This window comes from Zingiber officinale, chromosome 5B, assembly GCF_018446385.1.
Source record: "Zingiber officinale cultivar Zhangliang chromosome 5B, Zo_v1.1, whole genome shotgun sequence".
Classification (NCBI taxonomy): Eukaryota; Viridiplantae; Streptophyta; class Magnoliopsida; order Zingiberales; family Zingiberaceae; genus Zingiber; species Zingiber officinale.
In genome coordinates this window covers 62,678,606-62,694,006 of record NC_055995.1, presented here as the reverse complement: position 1 = coordinate 62,694,006, position 15,401 = coordinate 62,678,606, and the positions used below count along the sequence as shown (strand labels likewise).

Below are 15,401 nucleotides of genomic sequence, written 5' to 3'. Positions count from 1 at the left end.
CACAATTGTTGGGATATTTTGATTTTTCCAAATGAGCTTATATGATTTGAGCCTCATCCAATAACCAAAATAAAATTTGAGAAATCACCATGGAAACCAAGTACTAAACAAACAAGATGAATCATGACTATTTCAATGATATCAACTATCCAAACTCAAGTATAGTGAAGGTAAGATCCTTAGGGTCAAGCCAAATTTCAAACTTATCTCCATATGATACTTAGCTTATTTCATGCTACTCAAGATAGAGAAAAGAGGTACACTAAGCATACTACTAGCATCATTTACAACATCATGAATCTAGATAATGAATGTGCTAACATTTTCACTTAAAGACAAGAAAGCATATAAGTGAAGTTTGATGTTCTCAAGATGAATGCCACAAGAAATCAAAACAAAATACAAGACATAAGCAAAAACAAAAACAAACAAAGAAATTCAAATGCATATAATGCATCCCCCAGACTTAAACTTTTCATTGTCCCAATGAAAACTACAAACAATGTGGAGGAGATTAAAAATAAGAGAAGTTACCAAATGATGCATGCCAAATGGTCATGCCATTAACTTCTCCATCATGTAGTTACACTCCTCCTAATCTTTGATTCCTATAAAAGAAGATTGACAACAAAAATTAAGTAGAGGATACATGTTTATTATAAAGAATGAAATGAAAGTAGAAAGACCTAAAGACAAATGAAAATAAAGAAAATGAACTTGGGTTGCCTCCCAAGAAGCGCTTGTTTAAGGTCATTAGCTCGACCACCTCATTAGATTTATCGAAATCTCACTCTTAGAGGGGTAAGATATTTCAACACTCTCCTACCAAGGGCTCTTATTATGGAGTGAGCTTTCAATATAGGAATTACAAAATGAAGTATTGCTCTCTCCATCTTCGTCTTCTTTGAAGTTATTTCAGGTGGTCGAAGACGGTTCAGTGTGAGATTCTAATTATTAGCCCAAGTGAAATCTGCACATGCAAAGAAAATACAAATCTCCCACAAACATATTAGATAAGATAGAGCCACAACCATATTAAGATAAGAAGAATAAGAAATAAAAACTGAATCACATCCAACAAAGTCAATAATAGGTACCTCAATAAAATTTTCAAAAAGATCACAAGAAATACTAACCTTACTTTGCTAAGAGGTACCTGAAATTTCTAAACATGTAGAAGTGAATTCCTATGAATCAAATGATGGTTCTGGCTCTGGCTCAGTTGTTGGCGATATCAAAGATGGTGATTCTTGAGACTCAACCATATCTGCATGAGTCCCTACACATTGGTCCACAACTCTTACAACATCAAAGGATTGTGTGGACAAAGGAGGTGATTCTTGAGATGCTGCTTCCACAACACAGCTCCCTACACATTGTTCCATATCAACATCATCAACACAAACATCAAAAAACAAACCCACATCAATATCCTCAATAGGAGAATCAACTATAGGAGGATCAATAACTTCACTTGCAGTTTTAAATTGATCTACCACATCATGTTCATCATCTGTAAATTTAATGTCACTACAAAACCCTATAAAATTTGGAGGTAGATCTGAAAACTTATTTACCACTGCATTATCTTCACAATCCTCATCTGAAGAGTCTTCATCTTTATACAAATTCAAAAATCTGCACTCAACCTTACCAGTGTCACAGAATTTTTTAAAGTCAAATTTCTCATTGACCCCCACTAACCTTTGTGGAAAAGGAACCCTTAATGAAGGTCTTGGGAAAGGTGCTTCTAATTTCCCATATTCCCTTTTAGCTTGTGGAGGAGATTCAACTTGCTTATCTAGTGTTGGTATGATCAATCGTTGAGGGAAAGGTACTTGTGGCATTTGGGAATCTCCGGGAATAATGGAACTGAGTTCATGTGATCTTATATTGTTCTTCTCCTCAATTCTATACATGTCCTTCTTCAGAAGTTCTTCATAATTTTTTTCAATTCTCAACCCAATATCATCACACTTTTCACTAGATCTTGTCTGCGAAGGAGGGGGATCTTCAAAAAACCAATTTGAAACAATACTTTCAATCTTTGCCCCTAAATGTTTGAACTCCCCGTTCTGTGACTTGTGATTTTCAAAACTCATAGATGGTTGAGTTACAATTTGTTTGACAGGATCTATAGCATTTATGGCTAGCACTTCTTAAATATTTGAGGGAGATTTCATCCAACTTATGTTCGACCATTCATGGAGGTTCAATGTCACTTGATCAATTAACATATATGCTTCATCTATACTTTTGTCCATAAAAGAACCTCCAACTGATGAATCCAATAAACTCTTGTCTGAGAAAGAAATTCCCCCATAGAATATGTGCAGAATCAACCATTTTTCAAAACCATGATGAGGGCACTATCTTTGAAGACTCTTGAATCTATCCCATGCTTCAAACAATGATTCTCCATATGTCTGAGCAAAATTTGTTATGCAATTCCTCATATACACTGTTCTGTTTGGAGGGGAAAAAATGATTAAGAAATTGCTTCTCCAATTGCTCCCAACTTGTGATATTTTGAGGATGGAGAGAGTATAACCAATTCTTGCTTTATCCTTGATACTGAAAGGAAATGCCATCAATCGAACTGCATCTGCTGACACTCCTTCACATTTCACCATATCACAAATCTCTAAAAATGTTTCAAGATGCATATAAGGACTTTCTGATACTTCTCCTCCAAATTTGTGACCTTGTATCATAAAAATTAACTCTGGGTCTAGTTGGAAACTTTCTGATTCAATTTGAGGTTGCACAACGGAAGATAAAAATCTTGTAGGAAAAGGTGTAGAAAAATTTCTCATGGGCCTGCTTGACATGTTAGTGCTCATGGATATTCAAGAAAAAATTATTAGAAGAAAAAAAAATTAAGGAATCAAAGACAAGAAATAAAATGCAATATGAAAAGCAAGAAAAACAATGCAGAATTAAAATTGCAAGAAAGAATGTGCATAATGAAAACAAGAAAGAAAAGATAAAAGGAAAAAGAAAAATGTCTAGAATAATTCATATGTTAAAGATTGCAAGATATGTTTATAAAAGAAAAGAAGAAAGAAACTAAATCAAAAGAGAAAATAGAGAAAAGTTAGATTAGAGTGCTAGAAATCAAGAATGCAAAGTTAGAATTAGAATTAGAATTGCAACATAAAGAATTGTCAAGAATTAGAAAGATATGCAAATGAGGAAAACATAATTCTAAAGATTAGTTTCAACTAATCAAATGAAAAGAAAAGAAAAGTTATGTTTAGTCTAACTCAATTGATAATCTCTAATGTTATAGTGCAGTCTCCGGCAACGACGCCAAAAACTTGTTGAGGTTCCGCAAGTGTACAGAAATGTCGTAAGTAATAATAAAAGATATCGTATCCACAAGGACTAGAATAACCACTAAAGATTTCATAACACGAATTAGCTAAAACTCATCAATTGTTTCACAAAAACAAAGTGTAAGTATGAAAGGTAAAGATAGAAATAAAAGAATAAGAAACAAGAATAAGGGCATGATAAGGGATGTTCTAGGAGTTTTGGGTTCTTTGTAAGATTGTTCAATGTAAATGATCTACCGAATCTTATTCCTCAATTATCTATCATTTGTAGAGAGTTGCCGATTTTCTCTTGCAATAGACAACTAAGCTAGGACTAAATCTATACCTAAATGTGATCAAATAGAAATGAATCTATGTTGTCCTTACACGGGCTTGCCTGACACGTGCATCCCTCGGATTATCAACATAGGAATTCATGAATCATCAACCGCATTGAGATACAAAGATTAATGCAAATTATCCATCCTACCCCCTTGAATGACCCTATTTCACCTTCAAGATCATCCCTCGAACATCCTTACACAAGCATGTTTCTGTCACGAACGTCTCTCGGAAAATCGAATAAGAAACAATCTATATAAGATTCACAATATATTCAAACATTCAATCAAGCATGGTTGTTAGGCACAATCACAACAATCCATACAAGATCAAATTGATACAAACAGGGTAAAATCATAGAAATAGGAAATTGGCAAATCCACAAGAGTTTTAGATCAAATCATCCTTACAATTACTCCCTCCATCCTAGAACAAAGAAATCTACTCCATGAAATGAGGAAAGAAATCCGAAGAGAAGGGAATTATAAGCATTCTTGATCCCAAATCCAAGAAAAGGAAGGAAGAAAACTTATCTACGATGAAGAACTATCTCCAGATCCAATCCACAATCTTGGAGTCGAAACGTTAAAGATCTTCCCTTGAATCGCTGCAAAATCCCTCCAAGATGAAGAAGAATCACCCCAAATCTTGATTCCCCCCCAAAAGGAGAAGATCCTCTTTCAAATCATGAAGACACCCTTATATAGAGAAGGGGTTTGGGTGCCACACGGGTCCGTGAAATGACCGTGTGAGGCTCACACAGCTTGCACTACTCCCCTCTCTGCCATGGTGACACGGTCGTGTGAAGCTCACATGGCCTTGGCATGCTCTGCCACTGCCCCGTTGCACGGTCGTGTAGATCTACATGGCTTGCACTGCCTCCAGTTCTGGTACTCCTGCACGACCATGTCTGGGACACGACCATGGCTGGTTTGGTCTCTAGATGGCTTACATGGGTGTGTCTGGGACACGACCATGTTCTTCTCCTGCTCTGTCAAGGTTACACAGCCGTGTGGATTCAGGCGACCATGTCATTCTTCTCCTCTAGAAATATTACACGAATGTGTGGCTCACACAGCCTTGGGTCATGTAGCTCACACCGCCATGTGGAGCTCACATCCCCTTGCATGGCCCTTGCACACCCCTTGTCTTGTCCCTTGCACACCTCTTGTCATGGACCTTGTCATACCTCTAAATGGTAATGTTTCATTTTAGCATATTTTACACCATCAAGATGGGCTTTTCTCTGGTTGAAGTCTTCATCAAAGTTGTAGATCTTGAAGTTATCTACAAATTGGTATAAAGAACAGCCCAAAACTCCAACTGAGCACAAAGTTATGAAGGTGCTGAAAGCAACTTTTGAGGAATCTTCAGAAGAAGATACCGACAACGAGCTTAACCAGACGAGCATCCTCGCACTGATGGCCCGAGATCAAATCAATGTGTCCGAGAGCGAGAGCGAATCGGAAAGAAGCCATGGATCAGTATCCATTTCCGAAGGGCCTGACCCCACTGTAAGTATTCCGCGATTAAATAATTTAGTTAATTATTTATTATGCAAATTAGCAAAATCAAACATTTGGGTCTAGTCACTTCTAAAGGAAATAGTGATCCTTAAAGAAGTGACTAACTCCAAAACCTTGCCTGACCTAGTTCAGACTGGAAATTCAACTCAAGTCCAAAAGCTTGAGGAAGAAAATTCTAGTCTGAAAACTCAGGTCAAGGATTTGGAGAAAACCATAGAACAGTTTTCTTTGGGGTCCAAGAACCTTAACCTAATTCTTGGGACACAAAGAGCCGTTTACAATAGAACTAGACTAGGTTTCAAAACCAAGAAGAAATATCGATCCTATCTATCCTTAGTCAACAGACCAAATAGTAAACCACTCCAAGCATGGGTACCCAAGTCCAACTTGGTCAATCAAGTTGGACTTGGTAAGTATTGGGTCCCCAAGGATAAAGTACATTACCTTGATAAACCTTATCGAGACTATGATCCAGGGGGAGCAAAAAGAAAAATTAATTTAATTAATAAATAAATAAATAAAAATTGTCTTAACAAATAAAATTAAAGGAATATAATTAAAACTTTAAAAAAATGTTAAAAGGAAAATCAATAATGGAGGCTTCAGAATAGCTGGCACCTCCAAAAGGAATCTACCTAACAGGGTAACCAAACGCAACCTACCCGGCAGGGTAATTAGGGCTAGAATAAAAAGAGCTAAGTTTAACTTGACCCATGATACTAGTGAAGTATTGGATGATAGTACGTTACTAAAGCTTAGTCTATGCATGTCTAATAAGATATGGCTTCGACCTGGTGCATTTGGCTAAGTGGAACTGACCGAAGCTACCCTTTATGGATCTTATCTAGTTAGACTAAGGTTTTGTACTAAGTTTAGTGGATAGAACTATTTGGAAAACCTCGAAGGCATGGTTACTCTAATGATGTCCAGGTGACTCACCATAGCCTAGAAGTTTATCCAAAAAATACATATTTGTTGAGCCCAAAGCTAAACTTGAATCTAACACAAAGTTAAACCAAACCCTATAGTAAAACTAATTCATCTCACAAAATTATAGGATCCCCTGATTGAAAAATCTAGATCAGGTGAGATGACTAAGGACAAAACTTAAATAAAATAAAAATTAAAATAAAAATTAAAATAAAATTAAATTAAACTAAGTTGAATTAAATTAAAATTAAATTAACTTTAAATTTAATCAAAATTTAATTAACTTATATTTTTAAAATTTAATTAACTTAATATTTTTAAAATTTAATTAACTTAACTTTTTCAAATTTAATTAACTTAATATTTTTCAAAATTTAATTAACTTAATACTTTTCAAATTTAATTAACTTAATATTTTTCAAATTTAATTAACTTAACTTTTTCAAATTAATTAACTTAATATTTTTTAATTTAATTAACTTAATATTTTTAAAATTTAATTAACTTAACTTTTTCAAATTTAATTAAGTTAATATTTTCCAAATTTAATTAACTTAAAGTTTTCAAAATTAATTAACTTAACATTTTTCAAAAATTAATTTTACAAGTTAATTAATTTAATCGGTTTAATCAATTCTACTTAATTAATTTTCAAAAATCAAATCGATCTCTTAAATAACTTAACTATTTTCAAAATGAAAATTATCTCTTAAACATAACTTAATGATTCTCGAGAAATTAAAATCATCTTTCAAAATTAAAGTACAAAACACAATCAACTTATTAATCAAAACTTAACCCAAAAAAAAAACGCCTATCTGAGGCGCCTCCCACACAAGGGAAGCGCCCTAGACAGCGATAGGAAAACTCCCGCCAACTCTATCGAAGGCGCCTCGGATCATCTCTGAGGTGCCTCGGATCATCTCCGAGGCACCTCGAAGAGCCTGTTTAAGGCGCCTTACCACGCATATAAGGCACCTTAAACCCGAAGTTTTTGCCACGAACAGAAAGACTTCTGTTCATCTTCTGCCGAAATTCTCCACAAGTTTCCCATGCTGATTTCACCTCTAATCCATCAGCTAAGGCACCTTCAACCCAACTCTTCCCTTTCTACACCTAGCAATGCCTCCTAGGTATACTCTAAACTATTCTTAACCATCTCTTACATGATTTTAGTGCTAGTTTTGCTATTTTTTTTGTATATTGTCAAAAATAGGAAACGTCACAATGTTGATCCTACTCTGGCTAGAACCCCATCCACGGATCTCAGATTCCCCTCAGAACAGCATAGGATTAACTTTGCTAGATACACATTTGAACCCATTAAACCTTAGTATCTAAGAAGGTCATTTTTTGCTCAGTTTTGTCACCCATCAGTCCAGATGATAGAGTACTACCAACTAGGTAGACTGGTTTACTGTAGTAATACAGTAAATCATGATTTATGTGCATAGTTCTATCACAACCTTGAGAAGGTTGATGATAGTACCTATTCTACCAGAGTTGGTGGGACAGACATCCAGTTTACCCCCTCACTCATCCGTACTAGTTTAGAGCTTAGGGCATCTATATATCCCTTTCTATGCTACCCTAGTAGGGATCTGCCATTTGGCAATCCCTACTCCCATATTACATTAGATACTATTTATATGTACTTTTTCGGGGAGGAGAGACCACTTGTCTTGACTGAGTTCAAGTCAATCTCTCTTAGGGTTTAGGACTATGTTATGTATAGAGTCCTAACGACATGTATTTTGCCGATCTCATCTCGGGATGTCCCGAAGATGTGACCCTGGCATTCATTCCTTTTGTATTCCTTGAGTCACCGTTTAGACATAGACATAGCATTACATATGTTCCAGAACATTATTTATGCATCTAGTATAGTCACATCCCATGTAGTGCATATGCCCTACTATCATGTTTTGACCTACATATTTTCAACCCTTAGGATAGACACGACCAGAGGGACAGTTATCCCTCTTACCCTATATGACGAGTTTGGGCAACGCAATCTTCAGTTAGCCCGTATAGAGGTCACCACTGAGGGGATTCTAGCCTGGAGGGGTCGGCCACAACCAGCTATCGCTCCGATATGGCCGAGGTGGACGATGAGTTTCAGGCCTTCTTCACTCTAGCCGAGGGAGAGGACATGTTAGAGTTCACAGCCGAAGACTTTCATGGACATCCCTCCAGTTCGGTAGGGCCCTCGACCTTGACTCGACCATCCACCTCCTTATCTGTAAAATACCATAAAATTTATAATAATTATTATTGGACGAAAAATCTTATTGGATTTTTCTGGAATTTTTAGAATTTTTCCGGGATTTAAACGGAGTCCGTATGACCCGTTTTGAGGGGATAGATTTAGGGTACAGTGAAAGCCTGTTTGGAATACCCATTATGTGGGAGTTGATTAAGTGGTTAACTTAGAGGTTAATTAGATTAACCTAAGTATTTAATTAAGAGCTTTAAATCCCTAAATCCCCGATTTCTTCTCCTCCTTCCCGATTCTGCCGAACCCACCTCCCTCTCCCGATTCTCTCTGCCCGAAACCCTTCTCCGGCGATTTCTCGCCTCACCGACGCCGAGCGCACGATCGCCGACCATCTTCCTTCAGGCGAGGTTAGGGCAAAGACTCCATTGGCTCCTCTTGCAATCCTTTCTTCTCCCCTCTCATGCGCGGGCGCCTGACACCGACGGAGAGCTCCCCTGCCGTGGTTCTGTCCTCGCCGAGTCGCCTGAGGAGGAGTTCCCGAATCTTGACGGCTCCGACCATCTCCAACAATGCGATCCTCTCTTAGGCTGTGCTTGTGCGCATGCGGCAGTGACTCGGTGGAGTTAGGGCACGGCGAGGAGAAGGGATTCGCCTTGTTCCCCACGGATCGTGGCCCTTTTGGTTCTCCTCCTTGATCTGGTTACTGGTGGGCATTGCCGATCGTCACCAGCCAAGGTGGATCGCATGACATCGGCTGTAGGTGATCAATTAAGGTAAGGCTTTGTTTGGAAATGCTGTGGATTCAAGAATTATTGAGGAATTGGTTCCTGATTATAGTGTTCTTCTTGATCGGTTGAGAGGAAGCATCGGGTCGGTGTACTGTGGACTCTCCTTGTTGCCGGTCACTGCCCTCTCCAACTCTTGCAGCTGTGGAGGTCACGGGTGAGGATGGAGGTTCTGTTGAGGTGTATTTGTAGCTGCTGGACAATGGGTGTAGAGCTGTGAGGTACTTGATTGACTGATATATCTCAAGGTAAGTGTTTACCACTAGTTTTCTTATTAGGTCTGCTTTGTTTTGGGTGAACATGGAAGGTTGAAAGAAGGATTAAGGTGTTACTTGTAGTGGTAAGTTGTTGCGTTTTGGTTAATTAGTTGTTGATGGTGATTGGTTGATATAGTTGGTTATGTGATTATTCTTAGGATCATTGGATTGGTTATGTGATTATTCTTAGGATCATTGGATTGATTATGTGGACGAATTATACATGTTGGATTCATGATGTTTAGTGGTTGATTTAATGGATTAAATGATTGGATGATTCTCGTATTTGGAAGTATTGTGATATGTTGATTTAGGTAAGTTTTGAAAATTAGTTTCATTTCTACATTTGTTGGGATTAGTGGAGATGATTGTAGAAATTGATTTAAGGTGCATTGTATCGATTGATGAATTGTGGATTATGGTTGGATTTAGAAAGAGGGGAATTTAAGGATGGACCTATCATCTACTTTGGTTTGGATCGTTGGGTGGAAACTAAACAGGGTTACCTAATCGACGTAAGATTCGGTTTTGTGTTTAGTTTGTTGTTGATTATGTGATTAGCTACACATTATATATATACCATGTGATTCGCAGGACTTGGGTTTGGGACGAGCATCGCGAAGTGGAATTGATTTATCTGACGCGGTCGACAGATAAAGGCGGGTATTTCTTCCCTACCTCTATGTAGATTTTATTGAGCTTAGTGCATGGTTTTATGTGATGGTTTAGGATGTTTTATCTTATATCGTGCTCGTTTGTTGCTTTCCTGCTTGATACCGATGCTTGACCCTTGTGATGATCTATTTAATTCTTATACAGTCTACACTTTGGATTATCTATACTCTGTGGTATTTGTGTACATGTAGAGTATGTATGGTAGGGGTTACTTCGTTGGTGGTATTCATATGAGGCTTGTCCATCCATATGTCGTGTATACTTCTGTCCGGTGTGATGATTGGAGTTGTGTTGATTGTATGTCTGTGGTTTATACACGTATTTGATGTGTTTTTACTGGAGGATACATGTTGATTGTACACGTGGGGTTGTGTAGTTGTGTCTGTTGAGGTTATTGGAGATTTTTGGTTGACTATACATGTGTAGTTATATACATATGTTTGGTGGGATATATGGAGGTATCATGATGATTATACTCATGTTGTGGGACACTTAGGTGGATTTAGAGTTGCATGGATGATGACGGTGTCCGTATCATGATTATATATATATATATCATCATGTTCATCATTCATGGCATACTGACGACTATCGTCTCCCTTGTAGTTGAGAGGGTTGTCAGTCCTTTATAGCCGTCCATTCGGCCACTGATGGAGAGTGGTAGTTTGGAGTGAGCTAGTCCTGTCGTGCTTACTCCGCCGCTCAGTGTTTCTGTCAGCCTCGACCACTCTGGAGTAGTGAGTCTTGAGGGTACAATTGTCAGAGGGTTAGAGATGTGAGTGGTCAGGGACCCTTTGCTATGTAGTTATATAACTACTTAGCTGACCGTCCGTTTCGGTCGCCTATAGCGGTGCATGTACTGGAGGCTAGTACGGTTTGTCACGGACCCAAGCCTCTCGGCCATACAGGGGTCGTGGTGTCTAGAGAGGTGGCGGGGGTGACCATGTAGCATGCATGCACATTTGCATTCGATGCGCGGTGCATCGTTGGAGATATATTTGCATACATGCCTAGTAGATACTAGTTGCATGTGTTTGTGGTATGTTGCATTTGTTTGCGATATGATTGTTGCATATGGTTGTCATGCTGCATACATGTCATTTATTTTACATGTATTTGCAGTCGTATTTATAGTGCACAGGTGTCACGAGTAGGTTTGTTGCAGATATGGTGCGTTTACTGACCATTGTACCAGGTGTTGTTTCCAGATTGGGTATGTATCTATCATTATGTCGGTTGTGGTTTGTACAGTATGTATGTCAGGTTAGTAGGTCTGATATGTTCAGATGCATTGATTATGATGGTAGGATCATGTTCTTTATTCCCTACTGAGACTGTATACTTTGATCTCCATGTTTGTTATTGACCATGCACTATCTTGTCTATTACCCGCTGAGTTACCTATACTCACCACCGTATGTATACATTGATGTTTCCAGGTAGATGGTTGGAGTGTCGCTCGGAGTATCCTGTCTGCCGGGTCCTACGTCACATCCGAAGACTGTGTTCGTTTTCTATTGTATATTCCTTTCTTATTCGTGGCATTGTATTTGTTTTTAGCCATGTGGCTATCTTATTCTTTTGGTGTTGTATTTGTGTTTAAGCCGTGCCGGCATGCATTGTATTTATTTGTGTTGTGTGGGCTTTCCTTCATTTTTTCGCTGTGTTTTTGTACAGCCGTGTGGGCTGTTATATATATAACTGCGTGGTTGTGATTGTTTCTTTCCAGCCGTGTGGGCTGTTATTATAACTGCGTGGTTGTGTATATAAATATTCCAGCCGCATGTGGCTGATGTATTTTGCTTGTAGTGATGCTTCAGATTGTCACCGGTACAGGGGAGATGCTGTCGGATTTTTGTCTGGCAGAGACTCCTTTAGGGGCATGACAATTTAGTGGTATCAGAGCAGGTTTACGATACTTGCTATGCGTTTTGGATTTTCGAGATTTATCTGATACCAATTTTTGGTATCAGAGGAGGTACAATGCCTATTATTCGTGTTTTGGATTTCGTGATTCGGTTTTCTTGATGTGACTTTTCGGGTTTTGGGACCAGGCAGCAGCAGGACATCTCCAGGCTATAGGAGGTATGTTTGCATATTGTTATCATACATTTCTGTTGGTGTGTGTATTGTTGCCCATATAGTTATGATATGTGTTAGTGTTCTCTTGTTAGTACTTACCTATTTGTTTGTAGCTTGCATTGCATGTGTTGGGTCAATCACTGATCACGGTTGACCTAATGGAGATCAAGGATTACAGTCTCAAGGGATTTGTTATATCATACTACCATTTGTGTTAGTTACTGCTACTATTAGTTGGTTGAGATTTAGAGTCACATACCAGTCTCGGTTATCATTAGTTGTGTAGTGAATGATATCTGTATACCCATGTTGACTCAGTTAGTAGAGTACCGACTTACTCCTGTTGAGGATTGATTTACTTGGTTGACTTGTGTAGTTATGGTTTGACTTATTACCCTTGCTGACTTGGACAGGTGGGGTTTGACTTATCTTAGTTGGTTTTGTGATCCTATTAGTTCGGTCAGTAGAGGATCGATTTACCCTTGTTGACTTGGGTAGTGGTGCATCGATTTTACCTTAGTTGCTTTTGACGAGGATTGATTTATCCTTATTAGATTAGTTAGTTGACGATCGATTTATTTAGCAGTTCGATCATTAGGGTATCGTCATACTCTATTTTTAGAGATTCTGATCCTTGGGGTTACTTGTGTTGGGTTAGATATTTGGGAGACTCACTTGAGTACGTGACTTGTACCGTCATGGGTAGGACTAAGTTAGCCGTATACCATTGTCGGCTTGGTCAGCCTGTAGAGGGTTGTCGTATCCTATTCCATGGGGACTTTGACAATGGACTGTTTGTACCTGATAGGATGACTTAGAAGGTACATTCGGATAGGAAACCTCCACTGAGGTGGAAAAGGGTAAAGCTACCTGCTTAACATTTATGAGATGGATCCATTACTAGGGTGTATGAGTTGGAGAGTACATTTGGATATATGATTTGTACTAACATGAGAGAGTTGAAGTTAGCTACTTAACCTTTACATGACCCGGTACCACGTGAAGGAAGAAGCAGGGAATGCTTTTTGGAGATCAGGTCATCACTTAGTGATTCCCTTGAGGTGTTTTGGAGAGAGAGTACTTCTATACTTCTTTCAGTAGTATGGTGGTTGATAAGGCGATGATTAATCGACTCGCTTAACGTTGTTCCATGGGAGATCCTGACTCATTGATTGAGCAGATATGATTAGATATCCTTGACGTACTTAGTGATATGTAGCCCGTAATGGTGCGGAGGAAATGATATTAGTTGAGTAATACCTAGGAGGTCCGTCTGTAACTAGGTATGATTTCAGATGACGATCTTCGAGGGGTAGAGCGTCGATTGACAGATATTTTGATCAGTTATTTAGTTGTAGTGTTCCTCTATGTTTGTGTTCATTGCTTGATACTGGAGGTTACTGAGCCTCAGATGGAGCAATCACAGTAATAAGGGGTACAAGACAATGGTTAGACGACTTAGCTAACATTGTCTCTATCAAGTAACTCAAGACCTTGATCACGTGATCATTGTACCAGATCTTGTAGTCTATTTATCATATTAGAAGGTTTGATCGTTTATCGATATTTGTCGAGGGACATTTATGGGATGATTATGAGAGTTGTGGAGATACTTTCTAGATGGGTAGACTCTTAGTCAAAAGGTTGTGTGACCCTTTGACTTTGGATTGATCTTCTTTTACTATGGATATATGAGTATCTAAGAGGATGAGATGATGAGATTTGCCAGACCTTTTGGATACATTTAGTATGTTGGTAGTGGGGGTTGAAGGTTGAATACTTTCCTGTTACTCTATCATTGTTTAGGAGACTATCTAGTATGATTGATTGATATTGAGGATGATTTTGATTCGTGGATATTGTGAGATCATGTGTGGTGATATGCTATTTGTTGATGATTTATTAGTGGATATATGACTTGATGGTCTATTATTAGTGTTTGATGTTGATAGTGACATGAGGAGTGATATGCCTGTGATATATATGGATTGGTTGATTTGTAGTTGATGATTAGACTACATTCTTATTGTTGGAGACCTTACGGTTGAGTGAGTCTGTTATACGGATATTATGAGTCCTTGGTTTTTACCATTTAGGCTTACAGTGCCCTCGATGTTTTTATGGACTCGATATATTTGGTATTCATAGGGTGGTTTGGATCAGTTTTCATTGTCCTTATTGGCAATGTTGTGATCTATTCCCAATCCGAGGTGGATCACGTACACTAGCTTCGCATAGTTCTAGAGATGTTTCGACGGGAACATCTATATGTGAAGTTAGTAGTACGTATTATGATTGTCTTTTACGAGTTTTTGGGACACGTTGTGTTTAGTAGAGGATATCAGTGGATCCACAGGAGATAGAGGTTGTTATCAGTGGGGAGTAGTCGTAGTCTATACAGGAGACTCGCAGCTTCCTTGATCGGACTAGATGTTATCGGAGATTGATTGAGGGTTTCTCCAGTATTGTTATGCCGTTGACTGGACTATTCAGGATGAGTATGGAATTTTCCTTGATAGACGCTTACGAGATCAGTTTTGGGAGTTGGACGAAAAGTTGTTAACTGCACCGTCTTAGTTATGCTTTTTAGTGTAGACGGATTTGTACTCTACACAGATGTATCGTATCTGGGAGTTGGTGCAGTTTCGATATAGCATGAGCGGAGTAGTCTCGTGCTAGTAGTGAGAATTCTCGTGTAATGAGAATGAGATTCTTGATTTTCAGGGAAGGTCATGTGTGTTCCCGAGTCACTTCTTATCAGGGAGGAGTTACTGTAGGAAACACATTGATCTGGATTTGCACTACATTCGAGTGACATATGATGTGTGGAGGCATTGGAGTATTCTTATTGGTGGAAAGATATGAAGACAGACCTCGCGGATTTTGTAGCTTGAGGTCTAGTGTGTCAGCACGTGGAGGCTGAGTATCAGAGACTAGCAGGATTGTCTCTGTTGATTTGGATACTAGAGTAGAGTTGGGAGCATGTTATGACGGATTTTATTGTGGGATTATCTTGAACATGGTGATGATATGATGGTTTGAGTAATCATTGTTGGATGATGATTTTGCTCCCTAGCTATCGATTGGTAGGACGGATTCTTGTGGATCGAGTAGTAGGATAAGACTCTAGAGAGATTATCGGACCTCATGGTACATCTCTGAGTATTGTTTTGGATGGAGATCAGTGATTTCATGTCATGGTTTTGACTGTGGTTACAGCAAACTTTGGATTAGGAGTTTCACTTTAGTATAGATTTTCGTCTCAGACT

The 15,401-nt window shown here is 38.5% G+C and overlaps 1 non-coding gene across 1 annotated transcript; it reads left to right on the top strand.

Moving 5' to 3' along the window:
- The first annotated feature begins 2,352 nt into the window (after positions 1–2,352).
- Positions 2,353–2,458, top strand: LOC121988064. Its single transcript, XR_006113826.1, has one exon. It is a non-coding gene; the product is annotated as a small nucleolar RNA R71 (small nucleolar RNA).
- Positions 2,459–15,401: the final 12,943 nt, after the last annotated feature.